Below are 18,890 nucleotides of genomic sequence, written 5' to 3' on the forward strand. Positions count from 1 at the left end.
TAGTCTCTCAATAGGAGTCTTAATGTATTTACTTACTTTTGTACTATAGTGTTAGTCTGCTGATGTGCTTGCATACCACCTCTGCGTAGGAAGAAGGGCAAGGTGGGTCTCTCTCTTCTGAAACAAAGTAATGAAGCTTTGGGAGCTGCCATGTGAATGCTGGGAAGAGTCTGAGTTCTTGTCCAGTCCATCATTGAGCCAAATTTCCAAGTTCCTTAGAAAAATATTCTTTAATTACTGAAGAATAAATCTAAATCAAACACTCTGAGATAATGCATGATTTCTTAAGAAAATCCTGAAATGTGATAACAAGTGTTTCCACATGACTAGGAGAAGGAATGCCTTAACATCATAAGAGAGACTGAGAGTTAAGATAACTGTTGATCTGCTACTACCCAAATCTGACTAGGAGAAGTCTTTCTCTCTTTCTATCTCTCTGTCTCTCTTTGTCTCTCTGTTTCTGTTTCTGTCTCTGTCTGTGTTCTCTCTCTCTCTCTCTCTCTCTCTCTCTCTCTCTCTCTCTCTCTACCATTCTCTTAACTCTTTATTAAATGCTTAAGATATAGACTGATCTTTTGTAAATGACAGTTTTACTTTTGTTGGAACAGAACACATTTGCACTCTGATAAACAAAATTAAGAGTCTAAGTTCATTGGAAACCCTGGTTAAAGCCCTGGCCCCTGGTGGAGTTGTACTCTCTGAAGAAGCTTCTTTTGACCACTTTGTTTAAGATGGCATTCTGTGGAACAGGAAAGAGACTGGTGCCACTTTTCAGTCATCTCTTTCTCCAATGGCCATAATAAACCACTATTACTGGCAATTAGGGACAAATGAGAAAGACAAATAAGGAAACCAACAGTGAGGAAACCACACCTGTCATGTGCCTGAATAGATCTATGTGGGCAGTCTTGAGCCAAAGGCAATGAAGAACACATCAATTTCCTAGCCAGATTACTCAGGGCTGTACCAACAGGCCCTTGTGAATTAACAGTTTTCATTCCAACTGTTCCTGTGTGAATGCAAAGCATGCAGTTTGCAGGAAGACACCTCTCCAAGGCTCTCTATTGGGAACCTGGCAGTGTAACAGTGTAACACCATCCCTCGAGCTGTGTGCTCAAATCTAAAAAGTGAGAACTCACCCTGCAGGGGTTTGTTCATTGCCTTCCCTACCCTCTTTCAGGACACCAGTCTGTCACAAAGCAGAAGCAGCAGAATTTTCACTTATGGACCTACCTCTCACCATTCATTAAAGGAAATATGAATCAAGATGCTCTCCCTACTCCACTTTCTGTTCATCTACTACAAGAGTGGAATATACAGTTAACATTATGAAAACCCAATTTTCATGTGGCATCAAGAAAATTCAATGTTATAAAAATGCTGTAAAAAGCTGTTCAGGATCCTTTCAGGGCTACAAATGCTTCCAACCAAGCACTCCCAGTTGCCAGAAAGCCATTTTGTGTATGTGTGTTTCTGTTTATTTCTGTAGGGGAAAGCACAAAGCCCTCTAAAAGTCTTTCCTATATTCACTTGTTGCTACAATAACAGAAGGATTGGTCTTCTATTCTCAGAATTTAGAGCTTTAAGCTATAGATTTGGACTTATACACAAAAAGAATCTCAATGTGGCATTGCCTACATTTGGGTTGACCTGTTCACTTGTCTATGGGGAATTGTCTTAATGAAAATTTATAAAAGGAGAAAACACATCTTACTCATGGCTGCAACATTTCCTAAACAGAGAAAGATGTACACTGTTTAGAGTGAAAACATTACCTGATAACAAACAAGTTAGCAAGCAAGTTACTGTGCACACATTCCTTTCTCACTGCTCTTGATTGTACATATGACATAGCATGCAGTTTGATATTTTCTGTTTTAAAAGTAAAAACCCATTTATATGCCTAACTTGTATTTTTTAGGATACTTTATCATAATAACACAAATAAAACAAAAAAGGAGAGAAATCTTGTGTGTGGTACAAGATTCAGCTGGGCCAAGAGAATCCAAGGTACAACCAAATATTCAACACATTAGCAACAGTCTGTATTGGAGCATCAGATATTATTGCATTCCTAATGTGGACAAAGCAAGACTTAGAGGGACATTTGAAAGATGTCTTTCAATTGTTGCTACAGTTTATAAACATGGTAATTGGCCCATCTTTCAGGCACACCATTGTGACACATTCATCTCCTTTGAAATGTTGAGAAAATTACAGTGATCCTATACTGAGATACCAGATGAAGTTGAGTATGAATATATTATAGGAGGTATGTTAGTACTAATTTTCCATTGCTGTGATAAAGTATTATGACCAACACAATTTGTTTTTTATTGGACTTTATTTTGGTTTACCATTCCAGAGGGCTCATAATGGTGGAGACACCATAAAGACAGGTGACAAATATGAAATCAAGAACAAGAAGATGAAAACTCACTATCTTGAAAAATTATGAATTCAGCAGAGGCAGAGAGATAGAGAGAAAGACAGAGTGGGAGATAAGCATGTCGGTAGCAGTAAAAAGGGTTGAAACCTCAAAGCCTACTACCAAAGCCTTCTGCAAGTGGCATACTTCTTCCAGTGGAAACCCACTTCTGAGACACCATCAATAGCACAACTATGGGACCAAGAATTCAGATTCTGAGTTCATGTGGGTATATTTCTTGTTCATGCCATTACAAAAGTTGTATGAAACTCAAGTAAGTCTTAGTTTCTGAATGGCAGGATTTCCAACTTGTCAATGATAACTGTAAGTAAGGATGTCTTTCATTCTAGAAAAGAATAATGTACATCCTCTTTGTGGAAGTTGATATTTCCTATTTTAGAGACTCATATATGTACCTAACAAATAAAATGAGAGCTTCACACTGTCTAACATAAACTTATTGGAACCAACCTTTCTCATTCAAAAAACCACATATATGCAAAAAGTTCTGTTATACCATTCAAAATGTGATAGATTTTCTACTGTTTTTAATCCTAAGAAAATTTAATTTGGAACTAATATATCTATTTGTTATTTTCAGGTAAATAGTCTTCTTCCTCTTGCTTTTTTTCTTCCTCTTCTTTCTCCTCTTCCTCTTCATTTTCTTCTTGGTCAATAGTCTTCTTCTTCTTCTTCTTCTTCTTCTTCTTCTTCTTCTTCTTCTTCTTCTTCTTCTTCTTCTTCTTCTTCTTCTTCTTCTTCTTCTTCTTCTGCTCCTTCTCCTTCTCCTTCTCCTTCTCATTCTTCCTCTTTGAACTGGGTGACTCAAGTGACTATCAGGTAATCTAACAAAATACTAGAGGTGGCCTGAATGAAACTGATATACAAAAAATCAATACTCTATATATCTTAAATGAATTGCTCAGAGGGTAAAAGCACTTGCCATGCAAGACTGAGGATATAAGTTCATGTGCCTAGAAGCTATACAAAAGTCATGTCAAGAATAAGATTGTAATCTAGGTGCTCAACTGAGAAATGAGAAGTCAGAGAATATTTAGTATTTTCACTAACTAATTAGGTTGCATCAGAAACCAAAAGGTGAATACATGGACCAACAACTTGGATTGTCTTTTGACCACTTCCCATGCACATGACACACATGCACAGGAGTTATAGTAACTGAATTATGAAATAACAATTTTGCTGAGTTTGGTCCCTATGTAGACTGAAGATTCAGGTTGTATTTCATTTCTGGTTTAATATTTAAATATTATTTTCTCAGGATGCATATTTTTTTTCAACCTTTCTTTAGCCAAACTCTGCTTTTGTTTTCAAATTATATTAAGTTCTATGGTTTGAAGAATCATAATCATGTATTTGAAGTATTTTGATTTGATGTCAATGTTATTTTTATATAGTTAATATTTTGTTCTATTTGTTTATTAAGTTTTGTATAAACTTCTAGAAAAAAACTGATATTCTAAATTCTTGACCATTAATTCTGCATTTACTCTGTACCTTTTCATTTAAAAAATGCATGGCAAATAGAAACAAAAAATAACCATTCAAAGAATCAACAAAACCAAGAGCTGGTTCCTTGTGAAAATTAACAAGATTGATAAGCCCTTAACCAGACTAATTAGAGGGCAATAGAGAGCATCCAAATAACAAAATCAGAAAGGTAAGTGGAGAAATAGCAACTGAAACTGAGGAAATTCAAGAAATCATCAGATCCTACTACAAAAGCCTATTCTCTACAAAGCTAGAAAATCTGGAGTAAATGGATGAATTCCTAGACAGATACCAGATACTAAAGTTAAACCAGGACCAGGTAAACCATCTAAATAACCCCATAACACCTAAAGAAGTAGAAGCAGTCATCAAAAGCCTCCAAACCAAAAGAAGCCCAGGTCCAGATGGGTTCAGTGCAGAATTCTATCCGACATTTATTGACGACCTAATATCAATACTCTCCAAACAATTCCACAAAATAGAGTCAGATATACCACTATCTAACTCATTTTTCGAGGCAACAATAACCCTCATTCTTAAACCACACAAAGACACTACAAAAAAAAAAAAAAAAGAGAACTTCAGTTCAATCTCACTTATGAAAATTTATGCAAAAATATTTAACAAAATCCTTGAAAACTGAATCCAAGAACACCTCAAAACAACCATTCACCAGGATCAAGAAGACATCATCCCTGGGATGCAAGGATGGTTTAATACACTGAAATCCATCAACATAATCCACCATATAAACAAACTCAAAGAAGAAAACAACCTGATCATCTCACTAGATACTTAGAAAGCATTTGAAAAATTCAACACCCCTTCATGCTAAAAGTCTTAGAAAGAACAGGAATCCAAGGTTGATACATAAACATAATAAAAGTAATGTACAGCAAACCAACAGCCAACATCAAACTTAATGGTGATAAACTTGAAGTAATCCCACTAACATCAAGGACTAGACAAGGCTACACACTCTCCACTTACCTATTCAACATAGTACTGGAAGTCCTGGTCATAGCAATTAGACAGCAAAAGGAAATCAAAGGGATACAAATTGGAAAGGAAGAAGTAAAAACATCACTGTTTACCTATGACATGATAGAGTAAGTATATGACAACAAAAATTCTACCAGAAAACTTCTATAGCTGATAAACAAGTTCAGCAATGTGGCTAGATATATAATTAACTCAAATAAATCAGTAGCTTTCCTATGCTCAAACGACAAACATGTGTAGAAAGAAATTAAGGAAAAGATACCCTTCACAATAGTTACAAACAATATTAAATACCTTGGTGTGATTCTAAATAAGCAAGTGAAGGACCTGTATGACAAGAACTTCAAACTCCTAAAGAAGGAAATTGAAGATCTCAGAAAAAGGAAAAATCTCCCATGCTCATGGATTGGAAGGATCAACATTGCAAAAATGGCCATCCTACCAAAAGCAATCTACTGATTCAATGCAATCCCCATCAAAATACCAACCCAATTCTTCACTGAGTTGGAAAGAGCAATGTGCAATGTCATCTGGAATATCAAAAGACATAGAAGAGCGAAATCTATCTTCAACAATAAGAAAATATCTGTAGGAATCACCATCACTGACCTCAAGCTATATTACAAGGCAATTGTGTTAACAACTGCATGGTACTGGTACAGAGATAGTCACATGTATCAATGGAATAGAATAGAAGATCCAGAAATGAGCCCTTACATATATGGTCACTTTGATTATTGACAAAGAAGCTCTAAACATTCAATGGAAAAAAGAAAGCCTCTTCAACAAATAGTGTTGGTCCAACTGGCCCTCAGATTGCAGAAGAATGAAAATAAACCCTTTCTCATCTCCTTGTACAAAGCTCAAGTGCAAGTGGATCAAAGATCTCCACATTAAACCAGGTACACTGAAACTATATGAAGAGAAAATAGGGAAAACCTTAGAACACATAGGCACAGGAGAAAATTTCCTGAAGACAACACCAATGGTCGTGCTCTAATGTCTAACATTGACAAATGGGACTTAATGAGATTGCAATGTTTTTGTAATGATAAGGACACTGTCAAGAAAACAAAAAGCAGCCAACAGATTGGGAAAGATATTTACCAACCCCACATCTTATAGAGGCCTAATATCCAAAATATACAAAGAACTCAAGAAGTTAGACACTAGAGAATCAAACAATACTATTTAAAAATGGGGTATAAAGATAAACAAAATGTTCTCAATTGAGGAATATTGAATGGCTGAGAAGCATCTGAGGAAGTGCTAGACATCCTTACTCATCAGGGAAATGCAAATCAAAACAACCCTGAGATTCCACTTCACACCAATCAGAATGGCTAAAATCAAAAATTCAGATGACAAGAGATGCTGATGACAATGTGGAGAAAGAGGAACACTTCTACAATGTTGGTTGTATTATAACCTGGTACAACCACTCTGGAAATCAGTCTGGTGATTCCTCAGAAAATTTGACATAGTACTACATGATGACCCAGTTATTTCTCTTCTGAGTGTATACCCCAGAGATGCTCCATCATACAACAAATACACATATACCAAAATGTTCATAGCAGCCCTATTTATAATAGCCAGAAGCTGTAAAGAATCCAGATATCCTTCAGTAGATGAATGGAATCAAAAATTGTGTTATCTTTACATAATGTAGTACTACTCTGCTATCAAAAACAATGACTATGAAATTCTTAAGGAAAATTATTGCATATAGAGAATATCATCCTGAGTGAGATAACCCAGTCACAAAAGAACTGACATAATATGCAGTCATTGATAATTATATTCTAACCCCAGAAAGCTCTGAATATCCCAGAAACAACTCACAGACTCTATAAATCTCAAGTAAACAAAGACCCAAAAAATGAAAAAATAATTATGTTTAATCTTTACACACCAAGAAAACTTTGAATATTTCCAGGTTATATCTTGTTTTACATGTTTACATGCTTATTTTAACTAGTAAGATTTTAATGCATCCTAGCAAACTTTAAAAAAAAATCAAGTACTGAGAAAATGTATTCATATCCTTTTATATGAGTATGCTTTTAATCTGTAAATGTATCTCTGCTTTTTAAAATAAGGTTTTTCAATTAAAAAAAATGTATGCATTGCCAGATGCATGTGGCATTAAGAGAAGCTTCCATGATTCAGAGTGAGGGCTTCCTAGGCATATAAGGCACATGTAGCTTGTCAAAATGCTGAAAATAAGAGACAGAGTGATCAACCTTATAGTGGACATCTCTATTAACTTCCCCTTGTTGAGAAGGCTCAGAGAACATTGTGGAGGAAAAATGAACATGGTATTAGAACAACTCAATATTCTCATATAGATAATGTAGGTGCTTCCAGCCTCACTTCCTAAGGTGCTTACTGACATGAGCTGGGAAAGGGAGAATCATTATGATTTTTAAATAATATGAGAAGTGATATAAATCCCATATTTCAGTGCATGAAAAATGTGTAGCTCTAATTGGACTTTATAGGCCGAGTAAAAATTAAGACAACTTGAAGTTGAAAGGGGGATGCATTGAAAAATTTGAAAATTAAATAAGGGAATTATTTCATTATATATTTCCATGAAATTCTGAATAGTAAATACTAGTTTTAAAGGGAAATAACACAGCATATAGCCTTTTATCTTTTGGGTTTTTTTTCTTTTTAACCACATCTTTGAAGTTTTTACAACCTGAAATATTCTTACAAATATAGAGACAAGTCTCTTTGATGTACACCAGCAATGTTTAATAGAATACCATTTATGAATTTGTCACAGTGATACTCTGCACGCTTAGATGTCTGCTATCTGACTATATTAGTCCAAGTCCCTTACTAAATATCTTAAGCCAAGGTCTAAATCACAAGTAAGGCTGTAAAGTCTTTATTTTCATCTTTGATTCACTTTCCCAAGCACAGGTCTTCCATGACCTCTTCCTCTCTTGTATATCAGCATTCAGGTCAGATGGTTTCCATGTAGTCTCTGTTTTGCTTATCCTCTAAGCTTCTTACAAAAGTCCTGTTATTCAGTGCCTGATGCTGATTCATTTGCCTTTTCTATACCTGGAAACCTGCTTATGTTAAGAATAAAAATATGTACATTCCCAGCAATAGCTCAGTAAATGAATGTACTTGCCTTTAGGAAGAACAATGTGAATTTCATCTCTATAGCCTACACAGTGGAAGGAGAGGACTAATCCTTAGAAGGTACTGAACTATGACCTCCAGATGCCACCCAAAGCATGTACAGCCACACATACATATAGACAATGGGATGAATAAATAAATGTATTAAAAATAAAAACAATTATGTTCCAAGTTTTAAATGATGTAAGCACATGGACAACATTTAATAGTATCTCTATGTTTTTTATTTGTTGTTGTTGTTTGTGTGTGTGTGTGTGTGTGTGTGTGTGTGTATCTGTTGGACAGTAGAGGGATTTTGGAGCAGGACCTGAATGTACATGTGTTTATGAGCTGCCAGACATGTGTACAGAAAGCCAAATTAAATATCGTCCAGAAGATCACCATGCTCTTCACTGTTAGGCTATATCTTCATCATTGTGTGCAGAGGTCTTAAAAAGACTAAAAAGCTTCTTGGAGACTAAAAAGAATAGGCTAAAACAAGTAGTATGCAAATTATTAAGACTCATTTTTATTATGTAAGTTTTTACTTTCTATCATAAGCATTTGCACATTTTTTCCTAAGTTGATATCTCCACATTTCATATCCATTTTTATCAGGAATAAATTTATAACTATTATACAGAAAATATTTAGTCTTTTATATTATGCATGATAGTTCTTTTACTAGTCTCCTTTATTCATTATAAGACATAAAATAATTAATATTATGGAATGCTCAGTCTATTCTAGACAAAATATTCCAACAGCATGGCATGTTTTCATTTTACAAAATTTTAAACATAAAAGTATTAGCAGTAATTTTTATTTTTTCTTGCAACATAGTATGTACCTTTATCATAAAAAAAAAGATGTGAGCCAGGGTGGCAGTCTCACCCAGAAACCTTCAAGGGGGCTGAATGGTAAGAGTCTCCTTTAGTTTCCATTTATGCTGGGGGACATTAATTCAGCAGGGTTGTTGATTGTAAAGTTCATTCAAGATGTATCGATTTAATTATGGGAATTCCAAACAACAGATATTCAATTTTTATACTAATGAATATATTTTAACTCATTATCTTTACACAAATTTAGGGACCATATTGTAAATCTCAGATCCTATTTGCAAATCCCACCTGCACAGATATGAAATCCCTAGTTGTGGAGACCACATGGCATTCACTGTGATCATAAGGATTCCTCCCAAATAAGTGATCGTTGCCCCTGACAGTTCTGAAGATGGCAGGTTAGGGTTAATGTACTCAATTTTACTGGGGAAGAAATAGGTTGAGTGAATACTGCCTGTACTTGATCTTGCTTCTACAACACATTGATTTCTTTCTTTTTTTTTTTTTTTTTTTTTTTTTTTTTTGTCTTCAAAACAAGATTTATTTTTTTTAACATGAAAATACATGGAAAATACATTGGTCTCTTATCTGTTACAAATAAGACTCAAATTATTAATCATAACAAGAAGTGTTTCTTGAGATATTTCCATCTACACAAAAAACTAACAGCTTATTATTTTTTTAAAGATTTTAAACATTTTTTGCTTAAAATTATACATTTTTGTCAGTACTGCTTTTTCAGACATTAAAATAAATTTTACATAAAACCATGTGAATATGTTTTTTAGTCAGTACTTGATTTTTTTCAAGGGCTTGACAGTATGCATTGAAAACGTACTAGTTGCAATAAGCGTAAAGTACATGCAAAACAAAACGCAACATGGAAATAGTCAAAGTCCTCTTGTTTTGTGAATATATGTATAGTTTTTGTTTTCTTTATTTCTTGGACTTCATACAGTCTGTGAGTTGTTTCTGGGGGAGTGCAAGCCTCTGGGGTTAGCATCCCACTATCAGTGACTGCATATTATGTCTGTTCTTTTGTGACTGGGTTATCTCACTCAGGATGATCTTCTCTAGATGCAGCCATTTTCTTAAGAATTTGGTTAAGTCATTGTTTCTGGTGGCTGAGTAGTATTCCATTGTGTATATGTACCACAATTTTTGTATCCATTCGTCTTCTGAAGGACATCTGGGTTCCTTCCAGCTTCTGGCTATTCTAAATAGAGGCGCTATGAACATTGTGGTGCATATATCTTTGTTGTGTATTAAAGTGTCTCTGGGGTATATGCCCAGAAGTGGAATAGCTGGGTCTTCAGGTAGTACTATATCCAATTTTCTGAGGTATCGCCAGACAGATTTCCAGAGTGGTTGTATTAGCTTGCAACCCCACCAACAGTGAAGAAGTGTTCCTCTTTCTCCGCAGCCTCGCCAGCATCTGCTGTCATCTGAGTTTTGGATCTTGGCCAATCTCACTGGTGTGAGGTGGAATCTTAGGGTTGTTTTGATTTGCATTTTCCTGATGGCTAAGGATGCCGAGCACTTCCTCAGATGTTTCTCGGCCATTCGGTGTTCCTCAACTGAAAATGATTTGTTTAGCTCTGTACCCCATTTTTTAATAGGGTTATTTGATTCTCTGGTGTCTAGCTTTTTGAGTTCCTTGTACACCTTGGATATTAGGCCTCTATCTGATGTGGTGTTGGTAAAGATCTTTTCCCATTCTGTTGGTTGCCGTTTTGTTTTCTTGACGATGTCCTTAGCCTTACAGAAACTTTGCAATCTCATTAAGTCCCATTTGTTAATCTTTGACCTTAGAGCTTGAGCCATTGGTGTTTTGTTCAGGAAATTTTCTCCTGCGCCTATGTGTTCTAAGGTTTTCCCTACTTTCTCATCTAATAGTTCCAGTGTATCTGGTTTAATGTGGAGATCTTTAATCCACTTACACTTGAGCTTTGTACAAGGAGATAAGAACGGGTCTATTTTCATTCTTTTGCATGTTGAGTGCCAGTTGGACCAGCACCATTTGTTGAATAGGCTGTCCTTTTTCCAATGAATGTTTACTGCTCCTTTGTCAAAAATCAGGTGACCATATACATGAGGGCTCATTTCTGGATCTTCTATTCTATTCCATTGATCCACTTGCCTATTTCTGTACCAGTACCATGCAGTTTTCAGCACAATTGCCTTGTAATATAGCTTGAGGTCAGGGATAGTGATTCCCGCAGATGTTTTTTTGTTGTTGAGGATGGATTTCGCTATTCTAGGTCTTTTGTTATTCCATATGAAATTGCACATTGATCTTTCCAATTCCATGAAGAACTGGGTTGGAATTTTGATGGGGATTGCATTGAATCTGTAGATACACATTGATTTCTAGAAACCCCTCCCTAACTTGTAGCCTGGGCACTTTCTGTTGCTGGTTCTGACAAATATGGAGTATACAGACTTCATAATTCACTGTATTAAAATATTAAGTTTGTTAAGAGAGTCAACTTAAAAATTGATTCATGCTCCTTGTAAGAAATCAGGTCATGCACAAGTGATGTGACATCAGGTGGTTATTTCAGCTCCAGCAAAGTTTATAGCAATAAATATGAAAAAGCAATGTGTAACTATGAAAAAATTACTTAGCAAACAAAGGCTGAAAAGCCTTAAAAAATGTATATATTCAGCTTGTTAGTAATAGTTCTCTTATTGAGAAGTACTAGACATGATTATACAGTTATTAAGACAAATCTTTGTGGAAAACTCATTGATAGAATATGTGTCTGTGTCAACTGGAGAAATTTTCTGTAAGGATGAGTGTTCTAAATTCTTTCACTCTATGAATAATGCCTTAGGGTGAGCCTCTGTATTTGTTTCTACCTGCTGCAAGAGGAGGCTTTTCTGATAATGTCTGAGTAAGACACTTACCTGTAAGTATAGCTCAAGGTCTTTAGAAATCACTTTATTATCTATATTATTTTAATAGAAAGAAGTATTTGGTTTTATCCTATATTCCTTGCGTATCTAATTTCTGGTTCTAGATCAAAGTACCAGTATCAAGTGTGGGTTTTATCTCATGGAGTAGACCTGAAGCCAAATCACATATTATTTGTTTTCCCATAGATTTGTATCACCATTGCCCTAGCAAATCTTTCAGGCAGTATATGACTATAGATCCAGAGGTTTGTGGCTAGGTTGGTGTTTATATTTCTCGTTTAGTAATGTCCAAAAATACTTTCTGTGACAAAGATATAAACAAATAGGTGAGAAGTGATTAAGGAGACACAGAGCTACTTTTCCGTGTTTGGTGACTTGTATAGGTTCTGACTTTAACAATGGGTCCTTGTTATCGCTTGGTGGAGAGCGCCCACCAAATGATGTGACAACACACTGAGTTCAGAGATTCTCATGGGATCCCTTTGACTAACAACTCACCTAGATATAACCCTATCCAAGTAGTGAAAGCTTTATTTGGGGGCAAATGATAGCCAGTGGGACTCTGTAGTGCTCATTATTTGGTGACTTTATTTAGATATCTATCATATGTGTGTATGATTTAAGGAGTTTCTCCTATATTAGGGCTCTATACTAAAACATCAAGTGACTCTTAATTTTAGATGTTTCTACTCTTTCTAATCCCATCGATTTGCACTACAGATTTGATAGTCCTCTTCTCACATAATACATAACTGTCTATTCTATATCCATTTTCTTTCCTTTCATTACTCTCTGTATTTGCATTTGAAATGTTATCCTATTTCCCCACCCTGCTTTCATTCCCTCTCCCCTTGTCTCCACAGAGGTGCACTTGCTTCTAATCACCCTCTCCTCCTCAGTGCCTTGGTATTTCCCTACTTTGGGAAAACCTGCCATCACTGGACCAAAGAGCTTTCCTCACATTGATGCCAAACATTGCTATCTTTTGCTACATATGCAATTGGAGCCATAGGTTTTTTTATGTGTGCTCAATAGTTGGTGTTTTAGACAGTGGGAGTTGTGGAGTGTTTGGTTGGTTGATAATGTTGTTCTTCCCATGAGATTGCAAACGTTTTCAGCTCATTCAGTCCTTTCTTTAACACTTTTATTAGGGTCCTCCATGTTCAGTCCAATGGTTATTTGCAAGCATGCTCATATAGTTTCTGTATGATTCTGGGAGAGCCCATGAGAAGGCATCCCTATCTGGTTACTGCCAATAAGTACTTCTTGGTATCAATAATAGTGCTTGGATTTGGTGGCTGCATATATGGTGGATCCCAAGGTGAGGAAGCCTCTGGATGATCTCTTCTTCAATCACTGCTCTTCTATTTGACCTTATATTTCCTCCTGTGAGTATTGTTTTATCCATTCTAAAAAGGACTGAGGCATCCACATTTTGGTCTTCTTCCTTTTTTAGCTTCATAAGGTCTGTGAATTGTTTCTTGTGTATTCAGAGCTTTCTGGGGCTAGTACCCACTTATCAGTGAGTGCATGCCATGTGTACTCTTTTGTGACTTCCTTACCTCACTCAGGATGATAGTTTCTATTTCCATCCATTTGCCTAGAAATTTCATAAAGTCATTGTTTTTATAGCTGAGTAGTCCATTGTTTAAATTCATTTTCTAACAAGATTTATTTGCTCACATTTCCCAATCTCTATAACTATCTAATGTGATTCTCAGACTATTGTTTGGTTAGATTTATTTAACAGCTAATATCTTCATATTTATAAATATGCATTCTTTCTTTCATTGAGGGACATCTTGGCTCTTTCCAGTTTGTGGATTTTATGAATACTGTATTAATAAACAGTGTTGGACAAATGTTTCTGTATTAATTTTGAGCATCCTTTAGATCAATGCTCAATAGATGTATAGAAAGATTTTTTATGTAAATTCCCATCCTCTTGAGCAAATGCTACAGTGATTTCCATAATGTCTGTATAAAATTCTAATACTCCGTGCAATGGTTGAATGTTCCCCTTACTCCACATTCACTCCAGCATTTTTCCCGAGGGTGAAGCCTAATGAATATTTCTTTAATGTTTCTTAGACATTGGCATTTCTTTTTGTAATTTTGTTTATTCCTGTACTTCATTTTTTAATTGGGTTATTTGTTTTCTTGATATATTCATTTTGGAGTTCTTTATATGTTTTAGATAATAGTCTACTATTAGATATGTAGTAAATAAAAATCTTTTTATATTATATGAGCTAACACCTGGTCCAACTGACTGTCTTGCTATGCAAAGCTTTTCAATTACATTATGTAACAATTATTAATTGTTTATCTTAGTGGCTGGGCAAATGGTGTTATATTCAGGAAGACATTTTCCTGGACAAATGAGTCTGAGCTTATATTCCACATTCTGTTCTGTTGGGTCCAGTGTATTTGGGCACTGCTCCATTTGGGGTTTAGTTTTGCAATGTATCTATGCAATTTTCTTGCAATACACACACACACACACACACACACACACACACACACACACACACACACACACACATCCATTTTGCACTGCACAATTGGCTCAGGATGTTTCCTTTTGTCCAGTATTTTTAGTTTATTTACTTAAAAAGTTGGATTTATATATGTTGGTGGATCCATTTCTGTTTTTTAATTCAATTCTGTTGATTCACAGGTCTTTATTTGTTCTAATTACTTGCTGCTTTTTACTACTATAGTTTTATAATACCATCTGAAATTGAAAGTAGCAATACCATCTGCATTTTTTTTTACACAGCCATCCTTTAGTCCATGACATTTGCTAAGAAATTAAAGCCACTGATATTGAGAGTTATCAATGATATTTTATTATTGGTGGTGCTGGTAGTATTTTGTGTGTGTGTGTGTGTGTGTGTGTGTGTGTGTGTCTGCCTCTGTGTGTGTATGTGTGTGTGTGTTGTGTTTGCTTCTTTTGATACTTTGATCTGGGATTTTTTTATTCCTATGTTTTCTTGAGTAGCTTTAAGTTCTTTAGGTTGAAATTTTGTTTTTAGTAATTTTATAACACTAAATTTGTAGGTAGATATTGCTTAGATTTAGTTTTAACCTTGAATGTCTTACTTTTTACATTCATTGTGAATGTAAGTTTTGTTGTCTATTGTCACCTGGTATAGCATCTATGCTGTCTTAGAATTTGTAGAACATCTTTCTAACTTCATCTGGTTTTTAGAGTCTGCATTGAGAAGTCCGGTGTAATTCTAATAAGTCTGCTATTATATGTTACTTGATGTTTTCCCTTTCAACTTTTAATAATAATTCTTTGTTCTGTGACTTAACATCTTGACTATTGTATTTCAATAAGACGTTTTTTTTTTTTTTTTTTTTTTGGGCCTTTATTGTATTTTTTGTGATTCTTGTACCTTGATAAGCATGTGTTTTTCTCTCAGGGAAATTTTCTCCTTCAATTTAGTTGAAGTTAATTTCTGTGCCTTTGACCTTGGTTTCATCTACTGTCTCTGTTCCCGTTTTTGTAATATTTATTCTTTCATAATGTCAGATTTTGTGGATGTTTTATACTTAACTCTTCAATTGACTTATTTATCTATTCCTTCTATCATATCTTCAATGCCTGAGTTTCTCTTTTCTAATTGTCTTCTTTTGAGGAGAATTGTCCCTGATGTTTCTGAGTTCCTAAATTTTCATCTTCATTTTTCCCTAAGTTTTCTTTTCTCTATTGATTATATCTCTACTTTTAGATTTTCAACTGTTTCATATATTTTCTTCTATTGTTTGTTTGTTTCAATAGATTTCCTTAAGGATTCATTCATTTCCTATCTTATTTATAAAGATTATTTTTATGTCTTTTTCTTTTGCTTCAGCTATGTTACAATACTTAGGGCCAGCTCTGGTATGGTTTTTGGGCTCTAAAGGAGTCATATTATTGATTTTTAATTCTGATTTGTAGGTACTTGATATGTAGTAATTCTATGTGCTGTAGTCTGGCCTAGTCTTTGTTGAGAGACTGTTTTGCTCCTTGAACTTTCAGTTCCTTGAGTAAGGAACCTGAATATTGCCTTGCAGAAGATATTTTTTTGTTATCCTGAAATGTGTGGCCACTGAGGGGACCATGTAAAGTGTGTTTGCTTATTATTAACCTTTAGAGCAATGTAAAGGTGACCAATAAAAATGGTTTTATTGTTTTTGCTAATGTAACAGAGAATATAGTATATATGCAAAGTGGCAGTTGTTAAGCCACATAATGACAGAAGAAAATAGATCTTATAAAAGTAAATTTTTATGAGTAGCAAACACATGGATGATAGTGGTTCTATTGAAAGCTGACTTTTAGTCATTCCAGGACATATGAAGGAGTAAGATAACTGGGATAGAGAACAGTATATGTTCAATATTTTTAAGGACCCTCCAAGTTAATTACTATAGTAGCTGTGAGTCTTTTGCTAGAGGCCTCACATGGAGATGTCTGGTCCAGCTAGGTGCTAGGGTTAAGGAGAAAGGGATGGGACTTGAGGAGGGAGGGGGAATGTGTTCTGGTTCTGCCACCTCTATTGCTGCTGCTGCCCCCTCCATTTCCACACAGTACATCTAGCCAGATTGAGCCAGCAGGTGGCTGACTAGCTGGAGAAGGGTGCATGGGACTTCTGGCAGCAATTGCAGGAGAGCAGATATCTTCCTCAAGTGTTGGTGTTACAGTTCTTATGACAGAACACTTTTAATCCCTCTGGAAAGGATTCTTAGAAAACGTTTTGGGATGGGTTAGGGTCTGACAGCAGTTACTCCCCATTGGCCTGGTCTGAGAGCTTGGGAATACACCTACATATTTGGAGGTGTGGTCCTCTTTCTACAAGACTGGTCTTGTACATGACCTGTGGTCATATACTCACCTGTGGAGAAAGGACTTTGGGTTGTTGCTTTATATAACTCAATCCTCTCTATAGGGGGTTCTGGGGGGCTGTCCTGTGTGATAGAGGTCTGATCTTTTGAGAGATTAGGAAGCTTCTTACCATTTTTTAGGGTCCCCAGACTTTGGACCTATCTTTACTGGGAATTAATATTCCATTCAGTGTCCACAGCTCCACAAGTAACTGTAGTAATTTGTAGTAAAGACAATGGTTTAATGCACATTTATTCAGGCCATTAACAATACAAAGGCTGAACTACCAGCCTACACAATCAATAAAAGAAAAGATAAAGAAGAGGTACCATATGTATCTATAAACTATTGTTTAACCCTAAAGAATAGGGTGATGCTATAAAAAATTATAACACAAGAAGGCAATAGAAATGGTTCAGGAGACAGAATCATTATTACAGTGAAAAGAAAAAGAAGGCCTTTGGTTTCAGTGAAAAGCACTTAATGAATTCCAGTACCAGATTATGTAATATATTTACAATATACTTTCATAAAAATAGAGAAGCTCCCAGGAGCATAAGACTAGGCAGAGGCACTTTGAGATCACATATCACTGTCTATGAGAATCCCTGAAACTACCTGCAGGCTAAGGCATAGAGCCAATAAGGTAAAAAGAAAAGAAACAGAAAATGAGTTACATAATCAAATCAATACAAGAAAGAGCAAAGGGAGTGTTATTTTCAGAGAAACTATAAAGAGGTATCAAGATTGTCAACTGAAGTATCATAAACAACATCATAAAAGCCAAACTGAAAGATATGTGTATTCAGAGATACATGTGCAATTATAAGTCCTGAGTCATTCAAACAACATTACTTTTGAATACAGAAAGCCTGCAAGGGACTTATTAACTCTACGAAGATACATTAGGCTTGGAAGTTTGACAAAATAAGTAGAAAATAAGCCACTAAATAACATTAAAGAAAATATTTATTTACCTAAAGTTTTGCTTCTATGTCATGCAGTTGTATAAAGTAGACAAAGATTTTTTTTATAGGTACTTATGAAATGGTCATGTATTTTTTTTTGGAACACATAGAAAACATGAATGTGCCTAGAACACTGTTCGCCTTATCATTTTCATGTTCTGTACAACTCTAATAATTGCTCTTTATAACCAAAGATATTAAAGAACAATAATGGGTAATTTTCTCACAACTATGCATATAAGTCTATGACTTTCCTATTTTCTGAGAGTTACCACATTATGCAAAGGCTCAACATAGGGATTTTTACAATTGCATCTCTGGTTTTGGCAACATGTCCTTGCCTGCAGAAATTCCCGAAGACAGTGACATGTGATCCCATAGTATCTCTGCCCAGTCCTCTGCTCCTGGGAGTTTCCTCTATTTTTGTGAAAATATATACAGCTCCAATGTGGTGAACAAAGGATGGTAAACATTTCTTACTAGTACAACATAAAATGTTCATATGTTATGATCAGATGTTTACTTTCTAATAGTATTAAGTAACACTCTCTGCCAAGTATGTCTAATGAAATATGTGTACTATTAAGTAAACAAATTTGTTTCATAAAATATTGTGTAAGTGCTACATTAGGATTAGTGTTGAAATGTCTTCCCAACTATCTAACTTCTTGCCCCAATTCTGTGCTCACCTTAATATATGCGAACTCTTCTTTTAGATGTTTTTAAATTGACCAACTTTATTTTAAAAAACAAAGATAAATGTACAGATTTTAAGCATTTTTGCGTAAAAGTATATGAAGAAATTTTTGTCAGTACTTGGTTTTTTTAAAGGTTTGATAAAGTGCATTAAGATCTTACTAGTTACAATGAGCATAAATTACACGTAAAACAGGATGTAACCTGGAATTAGTCAAAGTTTTCTTGGTGTGTAAAGATTAAGCATAATGGTTTTTTTTCATTTCCTTTTTTTCCCTTGAACTTAATATAGTCTGTGAGTTGTTTCTGGAGTGTTCAGAGCTTTCTGGGGTTAGTATCGAATTATCAGTGCCCGCAAATTATGTCTGTTCTTTTGTGACTGGGTTACCTCACTTCAGGATGATATTCTCTGGATGCTTCCATTTTCTTAAGAATTTCATAAAGTCATTGTTTCTGAAAGCTGGGTAGTACTCCATTGTGTAAATATGCCACAATTTTTGTAT

This window comes from Micromys minutus (genome assembly GCF_963924665.1).
Source record: "Micromys minutus genome assembly, chromosome: 18".
Classification (NCBI taxonomy): Eukaryota; Metazoa; Chordata; class Mammalia; order Rodentia; family Muridae; genus Micromys; species Micromys minutus.